The sequence below is a fragment of the Canis lupus genome, chromosome 5, assembly GCF_011100685.1.
Source record: "Canis lupus familiaris isolate Mischka breed German Shepherd chromosome 5, alternate assembly UU_Cfam_GSD_1.0, whole genome shotgun sequence".
In the NCBI taxonomy this organism is placed as follows: domain Eukaryota; kingdom Metazoa; phylum Chordata; class Mammalia; order Carnivora; family Canidae; genus Canis; species Canis lupus.
In genome coordinates this window covers 18,392,364-18,414,054 of record NC_049226.1, presented here as the reverse complement: position 1 = coordinate 18,414,054, position 21,691 = coordinate 18,392,364, and the positions used below count along the sequence as shown (strand labels likewise).

The 21,691-nt window shown below is 45.0% G+C and overlaps 2 long non-coding RNA genes across 3 annotated transcripts in view; one reads left to right on the top strand and one right to left on the bottom strand.

Moving 5' to 3' along the window:
* The window catches only part of LOC111095827, a 43,300-nt gene extending 25,865 nt beyond the window's left edge, over window positions 1–17,435 (top strand). For both annotated transcript variants that reach the window (XR_005359261.1, XR_005359260.1), the window contains 2 exons: window positions 5,661–5,753; window positions 16,873–17,435. This is a non-coding gene — a long non-coding RNA (uncharacterized LOC111095827). The remainder of the gene's footprint in view (window positions 1–5,660; window positions 5,754–16,872) is intronic.
* The window catches only part of LOC111095828, a 140,829-nt gene that overhangs the window by 21,491 nt on the left and 97,647 nt on the right, over window positions 1–21,691 (bottom strand). The gene's annotated exons all lie outside the window — the stretch shown is intronic.

Here is a 21,691-nt window from a genome sequence, read left to right as displayed (position 1 = left end):
TCATTCACTGGATGTTCCCAATCAGATGAGGAGGGTTTACAGGTGAGAGCAAGCTGGAGGCTTGGATCCCTGACTTGGCAACCCATGCCCCCATGTTCACCACGCTGGAGGGGTCCTCTTCAGTACACTGCTCACAACTTGGAAAAAAACACCCGCATCAGCCATTTTTCATAAACAAGAAAGAGACCAATTTCCAAGATGCCGCCTGATTTCCATAACCCTTCCTCCCTCCTTTCTGAAGCACGATGTAATCTCTCCCCTGCAATATAATAAATATTTCACTTTCAAATCCCGATTCATTAAAGGAAGCCCAGGAGGGAGAAATAATAAGGTGTCGCTTTACAGCCCAAATAAAACAGTGAAAGATATATTCTATAATTTATACTTCCGACTTTAGGTTGAGATAATTCATATATCATTTTCAGTTAGGGACCCAAAATGGTGCTGTGTCAGCATATTGGCTGAAAAATAACTTTTTGTATTATTTTATGCCTTTCAGTAACGTGCCCTGGTTATCATACATCAACACTAGGTTGAGTTCCAGTGTCTCGGCAGCTCCTCTAAGTCATTCTCTTTCCTAACCAATGTGACTTTCCCTCCTCGATACAGATAGAGCCCCTTAGCTGTATACACATGCATACTCTCCCAGGCACAAAAGCACAGCTCCAACTGGAATCAGCTGAGCCATTTCTCTTACCATTGTGGCCACAACTTGACTCTTCTTTTCTCTAAGGATAAGAAAACTAAGTGAACTCCAGTTGGAAATAAGCTGTATGATATTTTCCAAAAGAAATACAATCTTACATGTGTGTAGCACTTAACAGGTAGGGGTTTGGAGGGAAAAACATCAGCTTTGGGTGTAAGTTCAAATCCCAACTCATCCTCTTACTATCTGGGTATTCTTGAGCAATATTTAATCTCTCCATGCTCTAGTCTTCTCATCCATAAAATGGGGATAATGATAGCTGGCCAAAGAAATTTTGGAGAATTGTAACTGAGGTGAAAGTAATCATCAAATCATGGTAGAAATTCTGCACTTGCTATGCGTGTATGTGTTTATGTGTATATACACTAGGTGCACAATAAATGTACGCACACATACACAGAGTTGATATGGTCCAACACTTTCGGTGGATTATCTCACCTATTGTCATCGTAACCCCCAAAACCTGCTACTACTGCGCTCCTCATTTTACCAGCAAGGAAACGGAGTCTTGAGAAGTTAAACCATTTATTTAAGATTGTTGAATATACATAATAGGTATTTAGACAATGACACTTTTACTTGGTTTCTGTTTATGAAGTACTTTCCTAAACATCTCATTGGGTTCCCGTGGTAGAGCTAGGAGCTGAACAAGGCAGGAGGATCATTATGAGAAAATGCATCCACCTGCCTGTACTGCCATGTTGTGGGGGCCTTGTAGCTTTTCTCATCTGCTTCAATGGCCCTTCGGTTCAGACATATGGTGAGTGTGTAGGGTTTTTGGACTCCTTTAGGTCAAGTGGGTAAACATCAAACTTTCTTGGCCAATCCCTTTCTACTCAGCAAATCTCTAGTTACTCCATTTGTCTGGAAGGTACCATATTGAGACTAATTTTCTGTGCCACACAGTGATCCCCCATAGATAGAGCCAGCCCTTCTCTGCCTGAGGAAATCAAAGAGAACCCCCACAGCATTCCATGCTGTGGGGTTCCAACAGTAGCAGAGGCTTGAGGTACATTGTCCTGCCAAAGGTTTTTAGGTGATGTTCATACACCTGGGTTTACTCTTCCTTTTCCAGATCATTTGGTGGAGACCCACAGGATTAAAGTGACCTGGACTTAACAGAAGCTGGTGTCAGCCCCAGGGCCTGCACCCAGAGCCCTGATCTTCTTGCCTCCAATGTACTGTGAACTCTCCCTGTCCAAGTGCTAGACAAGCCTCCACAACCAGCCCCCTCAGTCCTGGGAGTCCGTGTTCAGGAATAATGATAGCAATAGAGTAAAAACAACAACAGGGGCATGTGCAATGAGTCAGGCACTATGTTGATACTCTTTGTGTATTAGTTCATTTAATCCCTACAACAACTCTATGAGGGCATAACAACCCTACTATTACCCTTTCATAGTTGAAAAAAACTAAGACTTTAAAAAATAATTCTCCTGTGGCACATCCAGATAATGGAATACCATTCAGCACTAAAAAGAAATGAGTATCAAGCTATGGAAAGACAGGCAGGAATCTTAAATGCATGTTACTAAGTGAAAGGAGGAAGTCTGGAAAAGCTGCATAGTACAATCTAGAAAAAGATGAAAACTTGAAGACAATAAAGTGACCAGTGTTTGCCAGAGGCTGAAGAAGGAAGGAGGGAGGGATAAGTAGGTGGAATGCAGGGGATTTTTAGGGCAGTGAAACTACATAATATTATAATGATGGACCCATGACATTATGCATTTGTCAAAACCCATTACAAAACAAGGAGTGAATCTAATGTGAACTATGGACTGTAGTTAGTAATAATGTATTGTATAGTTGTATTGGTTCATCGATTATAAGTGTACCATGCAAGGTATTATCAATAGGGGAAGCTGTATGTGTGTGGTGGGGTGGGAGATAGTATATGCAAACTCCCTACTTTCTGCTCAATTTTTTTTATAAACCTAAAATGGCTCGAAAAAATAAAGTATTATCAAAAGCAAAACAAAACCAAAAAAATTTCCAAGGTCATTCGATCAATAAGTGGGCAGCCATGATTTAACTTAAACTTTGGCTCCTAGGTTTTAAGTCAGGAGATGCAATAAGCCTTTACCTGAGTTCCAATTTTCTCATCCCTAAAATGGGAATCAGACCAGTCATACCTCTCTCTGGCCCCTTATTCAGAGAGTGCAAGCAAAATGGTTGACTGTAAAGAATTTAAAAAATTTTTGTCAGCTGTCAGGTGCTGTGCAAATTCAAGAAATGACCATCGTTGATCTGAAATCCCATCTACTGGTCCATAAAAAGGATGTTGTGCTTTTCTGGTTGCTGCTGCTGAACTTGAATTGGAAGAAAATCATATGAAGAGGCTCATAATCACCTTCCCCTTTCCTTGGACACTGGCTCATTTGATTGGGCTCAAAGGGAGGGCTGAGTCTCCAGGCCCCAAAGAGGTGGAGCATCTGAGGACACAGAATCTGTGGGTCTACAAAGCTCTTGAAGCAGAAAGAAGAGAGAGAGAGAGAGAGAGAGAGAGAGAGAGAGAGACAGCTGCAACAGAATTGTCATTTATCATAAGAGCGATTTCCCTGTTAATAAAGTGACCTTGTGTAAACAGTTCAACTTCTCACAGCTCTTGCGTCATTAGGAAAGGGACACCACTGATCGATCGCAACCACACGGTCTGCTGAACCAGGGTGAACTGTCACCACCAAAAGAATTACATGTGATTCAACCCAGTCGTGGGGTCACAGAGACACTGGGCAAGGGAAGGGAGATGCTTCTCACCAGCTCCTTGTGGGCAGAAGGGTAGACTAGACCCTGGGTAGTGGTGGGCCAGAGATGGGGACTCCTCCCAAGACCTCTGAGCTGAAAGCAAAATGCCCCTTGCAAGGCTTGCTGCATCCAGACCATGCTGTCTGTCCTCGAGATTGCCTGTGGATGGCTTTTTGGTCTCCCCGAAAGAGAGATCAAGTAGGCAGGACCCTTGTTACCTGCGTCTGTGATGTAAAATAGCTGAAAATGACCACAGAGCTTCAGCCTCTTTCAAGCTCCCCTGGGTTTTGCCTGATGGAGTCATGGCTCAGCACATTCAGATTCTTGGCTGAAGGGTCACCATTGTCATAGCATACAAGCCACCAGCAGAAGGGGAGCTGGCTGTCTCAGCTCCAGTACAGAGACCAGAGGAAGCCCAGCACCTCCTCACTGGAATCCAGGAGACGGAGCTGGGAGATAGGGGTGGGTTATCATACCTTGCTCTGCGTCCCTGAGTGAGGGTTAAACCAGTTGATCTCCAAGGTGCCATCTGGTTCTGAGAGTTCCAATTATGTGCGGCGCTCCTCTTAACTAAACATATAGATATTAAAGCAATTTTTAAAACTAATAAGGTGAGCAGCTGGAGTGGAAAATCATCCTCACGTTAATGCAACCCTCTACTCCCCTCCCCAATTGTTTTTCTCTGCCCCCCTGAAGCTGGATTTGCCAATTTTTGAAATTTTACAAAAAGATCTTATTTCCTACAAAGACAAAAGACATCTTTTAACCCTCTTTTCATGTTTCCTCTGGTCTGGAATCCTGAGAGAGGGAAGCCTCCATTCTCCAGGAAAAGAGGACATTATGCAAGAAAACCAAACCCATCATCACCCCTTTTTCTCTCCTAGTAGAAGCTTCCAATTCCCAGTCAGTGCTCTAAGCCCTGGAATTAACCCCCATTATGTTGCATAGCAGCCAGCCTCGAATACATACAATGCAAGCAGAGGGCTTTTTGATGCACTGACACAATTTGGTGAACATAACATATTTCTTTCTTTTCAACAGAATCTATCCTACCTTTTGTCCCAGTTCTTTAAGGGCTGCTGCTCTCGGCCTAGCTATCACTGAATCTTCAACGGAAGTGATAGTTTAAAAAGGACTCAAGTTCTCTCCCCTCCCAGGAGTATCTGCATTTAAACAGGGAACTCTTAATGGTTGAAATCTTCCACATCAAGGAATGAATCTCTAACAGTAGAATTTCATACCTTAAGGCAGACAATGGGAGCACTCTTTTGTGGTGGGGTAGACCTGGCAGGGACACTATCTTCTCAATCAATTTCTCACACTGGGCCTATCTGCAAAGCCCACCTGTGGGACTTTGGAGAGACAGAGACTGCTTCTTACTCAATAAAGAAAGCAGCTGGGGAGCCCGGGTGGCATAGTAGGTTAAGCGTCTGACTCAGGTCATGATCTCGGGGTCAGGGGATTGAGCCCCACATTGGGCTCCATGCTCAGTGTGGAGTCTGCTTAAGATTCTCTCTCTCCTGCTACCCCTCCTGTTTGTGCTTGCTCTATCTCTAAAATAAATAAATATGAGAGAAAGGAAGAAAGCAGCTAGCTGTGCTCATGTTCCAGTTATCTTTCATAATAACGAGAAGGATCAACGTTATTCCTGACTGGGAATAAAGTGAGGTCTAGACCCAGTGAGGGATCATGTCTCTTGAGAATCTGTAAACCAATCTAGATGAGGGGTTGGGGTACAGTGCGTTCTTGCTTGACCTGAGGGCCAACCTCTTTTATTCATATAAATATGAATAAAAGTAAGTAAAGTAACTTGCTTCAACAAAGAAAAATTGAGATCCAACTGTTTAAGAGACAATGTGGAAAATCAGGTGGGGAGCAAGGAGTAGAAAGAGCTGTTAAAATGGGGGTGGGGGAGGTTTGATTACTGTCCTTGAGGGACCCACAGTGTAGTGGTCAAGATGAGCATATACTTAGCACACTGTAATACCACTTTAGATGTTATATGGACAAAGTGGTATGGGAGCCCAGGAAGGGGGCAGCTAATGGCACAAAGGCGTCAGGAGAAGCCTCAAAGAGGCATTTGAACTGCACACTAAAGAATGAGCAAAGTCTTTCCAGAGATAGAAAGCATATCGAGACATAAAGAGTATGGAGGGCTCGGGACTACACAAAATAACAATTCACCTAACTAGCTGTTTTCCTTAATTAGATCCTTCTTCCAAGTACCTCTCCATTCTCCAGCTAGACGCCTATGCATGTGCCATGGACACCTGCCAGCTGGGCATGTGGAACAGGCTTACTGGTAAGAAGCCAGTCTACAAGGGTGGGTGAGGGCTGGATAGTGGCCTTGAATATCATACTGAAGAGGAGAGCTTCTTCTCAAGCCACCACTACTACAGAGTGAAAAGCAACCCCTCAGCATATTGCAATCAGCAGAGGAAGTGAGTATAACTGGGCCACTAGCAGTTTTTGGAAGTTCTTCGAGGGAAATGTGCTTGGAGTCTTAGTTTTGCCCTGAAAATCCTTGCCAGTGTTGGTTTATGCTATAATGTATTCATGTCTCTTTTAATATAAAAATAATATTTGCAACCACTTCCTAGTGAGTTAGACAGGGATTGGACATGTTCGTCTCGTGGGGTCTCTCACTCCCAACACACTGCCAAGTCCCTCGGGGTGCACACCCAATCCAGGTTGAGAAGCATGCCCTGAGAGGTGTCATGCCCAGATCTGAGCATTAAAAAGGAGGCAGTGGGAGGGGGACGAAGCCAGAGGCAGGAAGACCAAGTAAGAGGTAGATCGGCTAGGAAGGGCAACACCGACAGGAAGGGAGAGGGGAGAGTAGATACTAGGGAAGGTTTCTGTATGGACTTGATTGGACTTGGTAACTGTTGGTCATTGAGCAGTAGAAAAGAAGCTCCCGAGTCCACGTTTTCTCCCACAGTGCTAATTACAGTCTCTGTTGCTATGAGACAAATGCTCCCCTCACTGAGCCACTTCAAAAAGCCATTTTATTAAGCTCGCGGGTTCTGTGAGCTAGGAATCCAGAAGGGCAGAGCTGGGATGGCTTGTCTGACCCACAATTTCTGAGGCTTCAGCTGGGAAAATCTGAAGGCAGGAATCACCATGTGGGACCTGTACTCCTGTGGCTGGTGGTCAATGCTAACTGTCAGCCTGGACCTCAGCTAAACTACAGATGGGAGCCAGGGGGCCTGGGCTCACTTGGGCTGCCTTACAAGATGGTGGCTTGGTTCCAAGAGCAGGCATTCCAAGGGGGCCAAGGGCATGGCCTTTTCCCCAGCCTGGGAAGTCACAAAGCATCGCTTACACTGCACCTTGTTGGTGAAGGCAGGCACAAAAGTCCGCCCAAGTTCAACAGACTGTCAGGGTCATAGACTTGGATGGGGGAGCATTGAGGTCACATTGGAAGAAGAACACGTGGGATGGGAGGCTGTGCTACGCTCATCCTTGGAGAAGATAATCTGCCACCGCGCTCTGTCAGGAGACCCTCTTTTCAATTTTCACTTATAGTTATAAGCCCAGTTTGTAACTGTGAGCAATTGAGAAGTTCTTATGGGTTTCACCTTTGCCTTCCCCCACAACATCTAGCAGCAGGTCTTGTTTTCAGAAGGGTTTAGTAAGAATTTGCAATGAATGAATAAACAACAAATGAATAAATGAATGAGTAATGGGCCGCTGGAATGTCTCCATGGCACCTGACACAGACATCTGCCTGGAGAAACTGGAGCTCCTTGAAGGAAGGGCCCACTTAAGGAAAGTTGGTTTTATTGCTCTCACATCCCTCCTGTATGTTCTCAGCTAATCCGGCAATCCATTATTTATGTGTAGCCTAATTAAGGTTGTGAGTGGCTTGATCCTTGTTTACTTAAGCCTATCCCGGAAGATTGTCAAGATTAAATAAAATTACCTCCAGGCAGGCAGGCCTCGCAGGGGCTGGGCTAGAAGAGAAGACTGGAGACTAAGAAGCTGCCCCTGGTGTTCTGGGGAGCCTGCACCTTGGAAAACTTCATTTCTGTCTCCCACACACGCACGCATCACACGCCCGTGCCGTATCCCACCCAGAGGCACAATGGACCACACACGTGCGCAGGCATCCATGAACACCTCTCCACGCACAGGGGGCTGCCGCTGTATAAATGCACTCTTACACAAATGCTACTGCTCCTGCATTTGCTGCTGCCAATTCCAGCTCCCTTAATAAAGATTCAGATAATCTAGACCAAACAAAACTCAGTGAAGTCTGAAACTAACTAATCGAAAACGATTAGCTCCTCTCAGCCTCTGAATTTACCCTTTTCTTGTAAAACCAAAGACCAGTTCTTATTTGGATACTGGCCTTGTATATTTAATGAAGAGACGAAAGGGTGGCTGGAGTGGTGGAGATGGGTTAATATTTTTAAATGATTAGTAGCAAATTAGAAAAGGTTTCAAAGGACCATTTACATTCCTCCCACCCACCCCTGAGCCTGTTCTTCTTTGGAACAGTAGTTAACCCCTCAGTATCCAGCTCATACTCAGGGTTAAAGGAGCCCCTCATCCATGGGAGAACTTTTGGGTTTGCTCACACTCACATCCAAATGGCTTTAGGGTACCTCAGGGTTTGAGAGAGAGAAGAGCTATTCTTGTCCACCACTCTTCATCCTCCAGCAGCATCAAAAGAGATGCCATTGGCAATTGGTTATCTAGGGTGAAGGCCTGGGGGGCAGTGATGGAGACAGGGTCCGCGACCAAGAGTGAATGCAGGAATGGAGGTTAGAGATGAAGGTATCATCCACATAACGGTGGTAATTAAAGCCATGGAGGTGATGAGATGACCCAGGAAGGGCAGCTTGTGTTGGAAGAGAAAGAAGCCTAGAGAGCACCTATGTTGAAAAGGCAGATGGAAAAGAGGAGCTGGAAAGTTGTCCCTGAATCAATATTCTAAAAGGTAGATGGAGGGGCATCTGGGTGGCTCCGTGGTTGAATGTCTGCCTTTGGCTCGGGTCGTGATCCTGGGGTCCTGGGATTGAGTCCTCCATTGGGTTCCCCACAGGAAGCCTGCTTCTCCCTCTGCCTGTGTCTCTGCCTTTCTCTCTGTTCTCTCTGTGTCTCTCATGAATAAAAAAATAAATAAAATATTTTTTAAAAATAAAATAAAAATAAAAGGTAGAAGGAGAATCCAGGAAAAAAAATGAAATCATAAAAGATAAGGGAATGGAGAGTTTTGAGAAAGAGATAGTGGTGGTCACATCTAATGATGCAGAGAAGTCCAGAAAAAGGACTGAAAATGTCCCCTGGCTTAAAAATCTGTAGTCCCTCAATGAGCTTTGACACACAATCCAGTGAGGTCTTGGAGTAGGGAAAGGGAGGCAAGTGAATGCATGGAGGGAACAAGAGGTATGAAAACGGGTGGATTAATCTTCCAAGCAACTTGTCTAGGTAGGAAGTGAAGAATCCAAAGACCCGGGATCAAGAGCAAGGAGAGCTGTTTAGGATATGAGAAATCCGAGCCTCTTTGAAGGATAAAGAGGAGGAACAAGTAGAAAGAACATGAAACAATGGAGGACAGAGAGAGAACGAGGGAGTGAGGTCCCAGCTTGGTAGGAGAAGATGTGATCTGGGGATGGTGGGGAGTGGGCCATGAATGGGAAGATCCTTCCTTCGATAGTGGGAACGGACTGGGAAAGATGCATAAATCCAAATGGTGCCGACACCTGAGAGAAGATGCTTCAACACTTCAGGTTTCTAATTTTTCAGAGGAAGTAATGGATGAAAACATCTGCTTAGCGTGTGAAGGAAGCTTGAGAAGAGAGAAGGGGATGAGTGGTGAGGAGGAGCAAGAGTGAGAGCTGCCCAATGACGAAATAGTTGGCCTGTTTTGCCACAGAGCTCAGACTGTCCCTGGGTTATGCGATGTCCCTTTGGAATTCTCAACAAATCAAGGTATAGGGGCAGAGGCAATAGAGGCGTCATGGAAATTTGCCAGCTGAGTACAATACATGATAGAGTCCAGCAGACACACCAACACCGGAGTCACTGGTGACAGTCATGGCCGTATCTGTTGTGCACAGTAAAGAAGCCAAGGCACGAAGGTGCCCACACAATGACTGGCACAAAATCTTCAATAAATGCTGGCTATTGTTTTTTTTTTTTTTTTTAAATGCTGGCTATTGTTAGCAGCAACCAATTGGTGATTTCCAAGGCCATTCCCTATCTTGAATTATAAAATCTAATATTCTTCTATACTACAAAAGAAATAAAATGGAGACAGGGGTTTTTAACAGAAGAGCTTAAGATTATCAAAGGGATTCCCCAGAGGAAGGGCTATAAAATGTCCACAACGGCTATTAAAGAAGGGGATAGAATCCTGGATAAAATGAGGATCAGGATGGGGGGCACCTGGGTGGTCCAGTCAGTTCAACATCTGCCCTCTGCTCAGGTCGTGATCTTAGGGTCCTGGGATGGAGCCCCACACCGGGCTTCCTGCTCAGTGGGGAGTCTGCTTCTCCTTCTTCCTCCGTCCCTCCCTGTGCTCTCTCTCTCTCTCTCTTTTTCTCTCTCTCTCTCATTCTCTCTCAAATAAATAAATAAAATCTTTCTTAAAAATGAGGGTCAGGGACACCTGGGTGGTTCAGTGGTTGAGGGGCTGCCTTTCGCTCAGGTCATGATCCCGGGATCTGGAATTGAGTCCCACATCGGGCTCCTTGCAGGGACCCTGCTTCTCCCTCTGCCTATGTCTCTGCCTCTCTCTCTCTTTGTGTCTCTCATGAATACATACATAAATAAAATCTTTAAAAAAAATAAAAATGAGGGTCAGGATGGACTCCTAGGTGCCCGGAGACAGGTCTGAAAGCGATGTGCCATAGCATCATGTGCAGTCCGTGGGCCCGGGCTGCCCCCCAGCCATGCGCTGCGAAAGTCTTGGGGGGCAGGAGAGCAAGGGTCACATCTGCCGCAGGCTCAGCAAGAGAGGTGGCATGTTTGCTGTCCCTGCTGTAGCCCGAACCACCCCGCCCTGGCCCACAGCCAGCCGATGACAAAACTGAGGTCGGGACAAAAGCAAATGCCATGGCTCGCACTTTAATGGAAATCTGGACGACCTGCCAGGGTTTCCACCTTAGAGCTTGTGCGCGGCCACCCGTTGTCGTCGTTTCCCCAGCACAGGCAACACAAACATCACAGCAATGAGCACCAAGGGCCTGAAAACTGCAGCGAAGACCATGAAGCAGCAGATTTATGAATCGAGGCCCTGTTTCCACGGCCGGGCACGGGGGAATCATCATTTCACATAAATAAGCCACAACATGACCTAGAGTAATCCTCGGCAAAAACAAAGTACTAAGGGAGCCTGGGTTCCTGCTGTGAAATACTAAGTGTGCAGTTTAAGCTTATTTGAAGCATGTAAAAGCCTTAGGGCCTGCACATGGACCCCGATAGCTTTAAGGAGAGCCTGTTTCGGTTGGAACAACGTTGTCTGGCGCCTAATGCTTATCAAGCACCCAGGGTGGTAGGCCCAATTATAGAATTAACATTGCTCCTATCTGCTCAGCCAAATAGAAAGTAACTACTCTGTGAAGGGGCTAGGCATCCGAAATGAAGCAGGGGAGGGAGAGGCCTCTAATTGATCTCATTTTTTTGCCCAGCAGCATGGTGCCAGTCTCAGAATCTGTCAGGCAGATGGAGGAAGGTAGGGGTAGAGAAGGGATAGGAAATCACTTCACTTCATCAAATATTTCCGCCCACCCTTGTATCTTCTCTCTCTCTCCATCTCTCTGGGCTCTTTTTTGTTCAATCTATTAATGTTTCATGTGTTTCTATCCCTCCCCTCAGCACAGTCCACAAGTAGGGCCAGTTGGGTGAACTAAATAGAGCATCAGAGTCACAGAGACCTGAGCTTGAATCATTCCATCACTAACACCAGCTGTGTGCTCTTGGGCCATCTCATTTACTTCTCTGAGTCATACTTGGCTCACTCAAAAAAATAGGCACGAACCCTCAATACTAACCTTTCAGGGTGAATCTGAAAAATCAGTAAGATGACAACTGCTAGCCTCCAACATACTCTGTCTTGCCAGAGGACGCAAACACTCGGATGTCAGCTGGAGTCAGCCTTATCCTGAGAGCCACGTGAAATTGGCCTGCACCCCAGCCCACTTGTGGGAGAAAACCTAGTCTTTCCAGAGGTTCCCAGGGGAGGCATTTAATGCTTCTCCTGGCTCCAGGGGAGGACCCATTTTCTTATCTAAAGATGATTATCTCCTTTCTAGTTCACACATGCTGAAGTTAGATGCCACCCTGCCTCCTTCATTACTTCCAAATACTCTTGCCCTGAGACTGAGGCTTTCACTGAAATGTGAGGAAAGAGTTTGCCTCATGGTACACCAAACACTCTAACTGGTGAGGACATCACTGTCCAATTTTTGAATGTCCTTCACCATTCCACCACCTCCCTGGCAACTCTCTGTGCATCTCAACCTCTCCCCTCCCTCTTTTCACCTTCTGCTCATCCCCATCCCCATCCCCAAATTCCTATCCATCTCTTACACCAAGCAGTTTGGTCACTTTCTTCTGTGGCCTGTCTTCCCATTCCATGCTTGAAGTCTCATCTTCCACCTCCAAAACACCCTGTCGAGGTATTTTCCTAAACAAAGTCAGTCCTCTTCCTAGGAGGAAGTCTGGTGTCAGCTGTTAATGCAACAATTATGTTCCCCCTACTAGGCACATCCTCAATCAATAAATGTTAGTGACCTCTTCTCTCCTTCAACTAAAAAACATCTTTTCTCAGACCACCTGCCCCTGAAATGACCTTCCCAATCTCTAAGAGCCTCCTGAGAGCATAAGCTTCTCATTGGTTGTTCCCCCCACCTCTGAGCCTGCTCTCCGAAAAGTCAGCTTCAATTTGCCAAACCCAATGACCTATTCCCATTCTCTGTAGCCACTGACACTGTTGACTATGAACTCTTCCCAACCCTCAGGCTCCTCAGGGCCATTGCCCCTAGCCCTTCACCCTATCTGCAACCATCCCTTCTCAGGGGTCCCTCCTCCCATCCCCACTTCAGATGTGTGGACACTTCAGCTATGTGGACACTGCCCCCATTAGTAACTCTCATCTCTTCTCAATCTTCTCAATTATCCCTCCTATCTCATCCATTCCAGTGGTTCAATGTCCCAGGAGGTAGGCAGGGCTGTGAGCTATCATTCCCCCAAAGCGCTCTCTCTCTCTCTCTCTCTCTCTCTCTCACACACACACACACACACACACACACACACACACATTTGTGAGCATCTCCTGGAAATCTCTAACTGAGTGAGGAACAGGCATTACCAACTCACAAATCCAAGCCATGCTCACCATCCCCTCCAACCCCACTGCCAAGCCCACACCTCCTCCAGCATCGCCACCTTCAGTTAGGGAATCACCAGCCTTCAACCCTCTCCAGGCACCCGTGATTCACTCTGTAAACATTTACGGGCTTTTCTCCCCAGGTAATCTCATTCACTCCCATGGCTTTAAATAGCATCTATATTCTAATGAATCCAGAATTTATATCTCTGCCCCAAGTTCTGCTATCAGCTACAGACTCATATATCCTACTGACTATTCAGCATCTCCTCCTACTCAACTCAAAGACACCTCAAACTTAATATAACCAAAATTCTTACCTCTTCCCTACCACGGGACTTTTCCAATCAGACTTATACTAGTAAATAGCACCTCTAACTATGCATTTACTTAACACAAAAACATGGACATCACTTTGAGTCCTCCCTCCTCCTCTCTCCCCCACATACTTCAGCCTGCTAGCAACTCTTGTTTCTTGTTCTGAAATGTATCCCAAACCCCTCCTTTTCTCCCCACTTTCATGGCCACCCCCATGATCTAGGCTATACACTTGTTCCATGGACAATTCCAGTAGACTCCTGTAGGATCTTTCACACTCTTATAGCTTCACACAAACTCATCATACCCTGAACAAGAAAGCTCTCCACAAATATAAATGGGATCATGCCATTCTCCTACTTAAAACCCAGCAGTGGTCTCCCATTTCTCTTGGAAAACACTCCAACTACTTTATCATGTGCTGTAAACACTTGTTGTCTCTCCAAAGTCCCCTCATCCTACTCTTCATGGGATGCATCTGTGATAACTCAACATTTTTTACGTTCCTCAAATAAGGAATGTACCAAGCTCTCTCTAGCCCTCTTTCTTCTGGCATGATACTCTTCCTTCTGAACTTTAGGTCTCAGCATCATTTTACTTCCTCATAGGAGCGTTCCTGACTCTCCAAGCTAGATTTGTAACTGTTAGCCTACCATTTTCTTATATTACTCCGCCCTGTTCCTTCCTAGCATTTAGCCACTTTCTGGGTTTTTTTTTCTTTGCTTGTTTGTTTCCTGTCTCCTCCATAAGGGCATGGGCCATGTCTATTTTGTAAACCACTGGATTCTCAGCACTGGAAACATTGTCTGGAACATAGTAATTGCTCAATAAATACTTGCTGAATGAATGAATGGTTGAAAAAAAGAATGAAAAAAAAAAACGAATGAATCTTAAATCTGCATAAGGTGTTTGAAAAGACACAGTCCTTGTGCTCAAGGAATGAGCTACCCAGTATAATATAAGCTCCAAATTTTGTGAGAGGCATGGTTAGCTCATACAGAAATGCAGAGGTAAGCATAACCAACCAGTCTGGGGGACTTGTGGAAGAATTCAGAAAGTTTACAAAGAGACAGGATAGGGATGACACAAGATAGGGACTTGATAAATTTAAAATTTTTTTTGTCGTTGATTGAAGTGAAATTAAAATTTACATTTTCCTTACATTTTAGCTCGACATCAACTCAGGTTGATGCTGGAGAGAAGAGCTGGAAATTTTGAGTATCAGTGCAAAATATAGTTTTGGTCCTTGTAAGAAAATAGGTAATCTGTTGGTATGAAAAATAGATTTCCCTCTCTCACCCTTCAAAAAGATAGCCCCAAAATTCTATTGAGTCCAATGTGTCAATATTATGAATGTAAAGCCACAGGCTACAGGTGTGAATTAATGAATCGAATTAAGGACAGAATAAGGATCATGTCCTCTGAATGACATTTTCTCCTTAGCATATATGGTATTCATCTTAGCTTCATTATGCTGTGGAACAAATAATTCCAAAATCTTAGTGACTTCCACACCAAAAGTTAATTTCTCACTTATATTATGTGAGTGTTGGGCTCATTTTTATTCCTGACCCAGGCTGAAGCAGCAGCTTCTATCAGGGACATGTCGGTCTGGAGACAGAGGAGAGAAAGTTATGGCAGAACCAAGTTACGGCTCTTAAAGCTTATGTTTGAAAGTAGCTAACATCACTAACACATTTTATTGGCCAAAGTCCATCATATAGTGAGGACTGCTGTCACTGAGTCAGGGATGCATAATCCTTGCAAATATTTGGTGATAAAAATACAACCTACTATGACATATATAATCCAAGTTCATTGCTTACATTATTTCCCTTAACTGTAAGAATGCTGAGAAATACTTACATAAGCTCTAGATAGGAAATACAGACAAGACAATAGTTGACACCAGTGATGGAATGAGACAGCAGGAAAAATCCCAGCAAAGACAAAAATTCCATTCCCTATTGGCAGACTAACCCTGCAGAGCTAGAGTTTAGGATTTCCTACAAGATTTCCACCTAGAACATCTATATGAACAAAATAGTAGTCTCCTCTTCTTCAACAGTCATAATATTGGGTAAAATTGGAAGCATTTAATTAAAGCCTCTGTTTTATGGAAACATACTGGAAAATACTGTATACAGAAGTTTTTGGTTGGCCTCAAGAGCTACCTGGTCTTCTTTGCATGTGATGAGCATATTCAAAAAAATAAATCCAGGGTCAGATTCAGCAGCTTCTCAATCATATCATTAAGTGCAGATCAAATAAACATTTTAGAGGGGGAGCAGGAGCCCCCTATTTAATTACAGCAAATATTCAACCATAAGTTCCTCAATAACAGAGAACACATCTTACACATTTTTTTAATCTTTGGAAGCTAGCATAGTGCCTGGTACCCAACAGGTGCTCCATAAATGCTTCACGCTAACACATTTCTGGAGGGGAGGTTATATCCAATTTCAAAATGCTCAGTCAACTTGACCCCAAAATTCCAAGCTTAGATACATATCCTAAGAAAATAATCAGAGATGTTCACAAAGAAAACAACTGGAGATATATAGGATGCTTATTGCAGTCCCATATATAATAGCAAAATTGATTAACAACCAAAATGCCCAACAAAAGAGTACCAGTTAAATACATTAGTGTATATCACATAATGGAATGCTATACAACAATGAAAAATCATGTTTTCAAAGAACACATAATTGTAAGGGAAAATAAAATATATTACAGGGGAGAAAAAGTTCAAAAGCTTGTAGATATGCCAAAACGTCATTTTAACAAAATGCATATAGAAAATATGTGCACATATATGCACACACATACATGCATACACACACATACATGTCTGAATGGGACAGAAAAAAATGATCTACTACAAGGAAAGAACATGCATTTCTTGCAAGTCCCTTTTGGCCGGTAAAGATGGGGCATCTTTCATGTACAGAGGAGTGGGACGTGTAAGGATGAGGAGACAGGCTAGGCTGGGGCTGGAGACAAGGCAGGCTAGGAGTTGAGGCAGCTGACAGTTGGTGGGAATTGGGGGCATGGCAAAGAACTCACATGTCTAACGGAGATTTTTATTAAATTTTGCGGTGCAATATATATTGTATCCTTCTCCTTTGCCTCTGCCTGAAAACTCTGGCAAAATCTTCATTTTCCTTTTCTACTTTGTGGAGACAGATTCACTCTGGGGAGGGAGGGTGTCCAAGTGCCGACTCTTGCTCAGGGACGAGAAGCAAGGGTGTCTGAGGGACCCAGCCCCATCTGGGATATCTTTCAGGAAGAAAATGCACCAAAATATTAAACAGTCATTAGCTTGGGGTTGAGAGGAAAAGGTGATTTTCATTTCCTCTTTGTACTTTAATGGATTTTCCAAATTTCTGCAATGAATATGCATTACTATTATAATCAGAAAAAAATGTTAGTTTTAAAAAATAAATTGATGTCAAATGAATGAATAAGTGAATAAATCAATGAAGGAATGAATTAACTAATTAGCGAAATGATTGACCTGGGCAATAGAAGCACAAACAGGATTCTAGTTGACAAATTTGCTTGTTCTTATTTTCTGCTGTGGACATTAGTCAGCCTCTATCTTTAGATGAGACATATTTAAAAAAAAAAAAAACAAGAAAAGAAAAAATCTTCAGATGGAAGCAATATTTTCATGCCCTCTACTCTGCGACATTTGCAAAATGCCTCCATCTCCCCCAGCCTGGCTCATTCCTGACATGCCCCTTATCTTTTCCCGCAGGGTCTGTGGCCAACACCCCCAGAATTCACCAGCACAGAATTCCATGAAAATCAGAGAAAGCAGGCAATAGATGAAGAAGGCAGCATCTACAAAGGAGACTGCTGCCTGCTGGCTTTGAAATTTTGTGGCTCTGTGTTTAGAGGGCCTATGTGTCCATGATGTGTACAGGCATGACATCGAGGTTGCAAATTGAAAACATACTTCACACACACCTGAACACATTCCGTCTGAACCAGTGCCAAGCCACATGTGTTGAACATGTCAACAAACTGTCTGATTTGTTCCTATATCTCTCCCACGCAAGCACTGTCAGGCAGGGCTGGAAAGCGGGTGCACCGAGCTGGACCAAACCTACAAGGGCTTCTATAGAAAGCATATTGTTTGCCCATATGGGCTGGGGGAGATGGCAGCTGGGTGAGGATCTTGCCTCCTGCCAGGCTGAGAGACAAGCAATGTGCTCCTGAGTCCTGAAATCCAGGCTGAGGACAGCCCAAGGGCATGGGGAGGTTTCTGGAATATTTGGGGGATGACAGCTCCTGAGTGGACCCTTGGAAAAGAGAGCAGAGGAGGGGAGAGGAGAGGAGGGGAGGGGGGTGAGGGAGGAAGAAGGAATGAGAAGCCTGCCTGACAAAGCTGATTTTTTTGTACAGATGCTGCTGGCAGGAGAACAGAGTGGGAGCGGTGTGTTCAGCTACATTAGTCAGAGGGATAGAGTTTTAATAGGCTGCAGAAGGAAATGATGACAGCAAAGTTCGGAGCAGTGAGTAACTCAATTTAAGAGAGCCGAGCTCCCTGGGAGGTGACAGCCGAGGTGCCGTTTCCCTGTTTGGCCTTGTGGGGGCGGGGCTGGTGTTGGGGTCACCACAGCAGACACTGGCATCTGACCTTCTACCTGAAGGAGCCTGGGGCTCTGGGAAGTCACCCAGCAGCTCCTCCTGCCGTGGTCCCGGGACATCTGAGATCATCAGCAATGATGACCAGTATAGAAACCCGAGCATCTGGAGACAGCGTTGTCATTTATGGTCACAGGACAGAGGGAGAGCCCTATTTCTGGGAGGCTCTCTGCATGGATGGGGCAGGAGAGGAGACTTTCGATGGCTGCAGGAGCTAAGGATGGACAAGGTGACACCTGGGCTGCCAGTGGTCAGCAAGTCTGGTGGAGGAGTAAACTGGCGACAATGCTCACGGGGCTCAGGCACCTTTGGATAAACGGGAGAAGGCATGTCCCCACCGCTGAAGGACATGTCTCGCTGGAGGGGAGGGAGGCATGGGTTCCACCTCCACTCGTCCCCCTGGCTGGGCACCCTTGTTCAGAGAACCATCTGCCGTGTGTAGCGTGAAAACTAGCCTTTGACAGACAAACTCCTTAGGCTGGCATTGCTGGCCCTCCGGGAGCCATCGCCACTCTGACTGTCTCACGTATCACTCGCCACAAATCCACACTCCAGCACGAGGCAATTCCTACCCATCCTCCAAGCCACTTTTGCTTCTACTGTTTCCTTTAACAGTAATGCTTTCACCCACCTTTTTGCCTAACACTATCCCATGCATTTTTAAGGTCCTGCTCAAATACCACCTTCTCCAGGAAGTCCCCTCTGGTTGCCTCCAAGTCAAGGGGATCTTGTCCTCATTTGAGCTCTCACTTCACTTTATGTCCTTGCAGCATCATTGTTTTTGTTGTTACCATTTACCTCTTTCTACCCATTTTTTGTATTTGTTTCTAATCTTCTCTACTAGACTGTGAGTCCCCTGAGGGCACGCCCTGCTCCTCATTTTTGTTACAAACCCCACAGCATCCAAGGGGTATGCCTAGCAAGTGAAAGATGACCCATAGTCCGTCTCATGGAAAGAGTATTGAGCAAAGTGGATTTAGATCCCAGTTCTGGTCACTTGAAGATAATAATAGCTAATCACCATTTGTTTTTATATGTGTCAGGTATTGGAAAGTGCTTAACATGTAAGAAGTTACTGAATTCTGCTAACTTATCTAGTTAAGCTTACTTGGCTTTTATCTCCAAGTGCAGAACAGGAAACTGAGGCACAGAAAGAAGTCAAGTGCTGTGCACAAAGGCATCAACTAATAAGTGACAGAAATTAGATTTGCACCCACCTGTGACCATGTGACCGTGTGCTGGGCTATTACTCACTGAGCGACCTGGGGTTTAACTAATCTGATTCTTCCCCCTTCATCTTTAAAATGGGGATGATAATATTTATACATTATATGTGTCAATTATATGTTAACTATGTAGACTCCTGGAACACAATAAATCTCCAATAAAGAGTAGTCACCATTAATATGTTTTGATTGATGGAAATAAAGAATATAGGAATATAGGATAGTAAGATGTCCAATGGAAGCATGATGCGAACCACCATGTGATTTAAATTGTTCTGGTAGTCACAGAAATAAAGATGAAACCAAGTGGATAAAATTAATTCTAATAAGCTATGTTATTCAACCCAACATATCCAAGATTTTTATCATTTCAACATGTAGTCAATATTAAAAAATATGAATGAGATATTTTTACATGATTTCTTTACAGTAACTCTTCCGACTCTGGTTTGTATTTTACACTTAGAACTCACATCAATCCAGACTGACCACATTTCAATTCTTCAAGAGCCACACGTGCCTAGTAGGTACTGTATCGGACAGCACAGATTTAACACAACTGAGAGGAAAAAAAAAAAAAAAACCCTCTCCAAAAATCCTATTAGGAAGTCAAACTTCTGCTATTTGAGTTATGATGGATTTTCTCTTTTCAAGAGCTCATCATTAAAATGTAAATACCCCTGAGAAATATCAAGCAATGCTGAAGCTAGAGCCAGTGTTACAACTCAGACCTGCTGAGACACTCAGAAGCCACATCCAGGGGTTTAAAGTGTGAATCTCAGAGTCAGACCCGAGTTCAATCGCGAGACTGCCTCTGACAACTGTCATGACAGTGGCTGAGGCCATTAACGCTGCAGAGCCCCGTTTGCTCACCGATGAGAGAGGGGCTAACCCCCACCACTGCATGTGGGGCTGACTTCAGGCTGAGCAGGGGCCAGCACAGATGCTCCAGAAGCCTCAGCTCACTCCCTTTCCCCTCAGACCTCTGTGTCACCCTAGCTGTCCTTCTCTGTGCCCCTTTCCTATCACAAAGACATCACTAGGGATTTTTACCCACATTATGGGGCCCTGCTTGCTTATCTCCCACAAGAATTTGCTGGGGGTCTATATTCCTAGAAGATAGAGGCACCAGGGGTCCCAGAAATGTGCATTATGCTGACAATGGTTGTTTCAGCACCAGGACCGATCCAAGGATTTTCAGGTCCACTCTGACTCAGACTTTCCCCTGGAATCTGGGCTCAGCTCTGCCTCTGGCCCCTGCTCCTGAGCAGTAGAGCATGCTGGCCCCTCAGTGCGCTACTCCCACCACACTCAGATGTGGGGCTGTGGTTTGAGAAGGAGGCTCCACCTCTGACCCACAAATACCTCTTCTGATCATATGTCTCTGACCACCTTCCTCTCCAGGGTCCAGGACTTTTTTGTTCCAACTCCTCTGTCACAGCCTGTCCTTTGACTTTGTCTTGGTCATCTATAAGGCAAAGGCAACTGTGTGAGAGGTGGCCCATGGAGATGCACACAGGTGGAAGAGCCCTGGGGTCCAAGGTGTCAGGGTGCCATCCAAGGGCCACGGGTGGATTTCTGGGATAGAGGGGGAAAGTCATAGTCAAAGCCCAGAAAATAAGGGCAGACTGCTTTGAGCCAAGACCCCTTAAAGACCTAATGACACCAGAAACAGCATGAGAAGTCTGGGTTATCACAGGAAATAAGGGAACCGTGTGAACGGGTCAGCTGGTCCCAGACACAAAGTACACACATGAGATATGTCCTATATATATACTGAGCGTCTAGCTCCTAGAGCCCCACGGCTTGTCTACCAGGACTTTCACACACGTTGCAGACACCTTTGCCCCTGTGTTGAACACGTGTGCTGCTTTCACTTGAACTTGTCCTCACTGCTGCCAACTACTCACGGAGCTGTGGCCTGCCAAGTTAGCACACGCAGCATGCCATCCTAACTCAGAGCCTGTTCCATCCTGGTCCTCCCGCGGCATGACCTTGCTGTAACTTATAGGCCCTACACCCAGGGTTCTGAGGTATGACATTAGGATGCTCACCATCTTAAAGGGATGGATGGATAGAGCTTGGAGGTGGAAGAGAACAACAAGACAGGGCTTGTGTCAGAAAGACCCAAATCCCAGCTCTGCCACTTGTTGTGCAACCTTAATCAAGTAGCTTATCTCAATCTTCTCCTCTGTAAAATGGGCATGATAAGACCTATCTTACAGAGTTGCTATGAGATACAAATGAGAAATAATATCTATAAAGAACATTTTAATACCTGGCACAGAGGAAGCACTCAGTCAATGGTAGCTTGATTCACATCCATACCTGCACACCTCTAGTGGCTCACCGTGGATGGAGTGCAACATCCTTAGCATGGCACCAAGGCACCATACAAGCTGACTTTTCCATCTCTTTCTGCACATTTGCCATAGGTTCACTTCACTCAGGCCATGATCAACCACACGTAGTTCCGGAACGAGCCACGTCCTCTGCTGCCTCTGTATCTTTGCATGAGATGCTCAGGATGCTCTCTCTCACCCTTCTTACCCGACTGGCTCCTACTCCCACCAATCAGACCAAGGAATGTCCTCCAAAGCCTTCCTCTACCTGAAATACAGGGATCCCCTTCTGCAGAGCATAAGGCACCTCACAGACTCCTCGTCCGTATCTCTATTCTCTGCGCTCTAACACAATAAT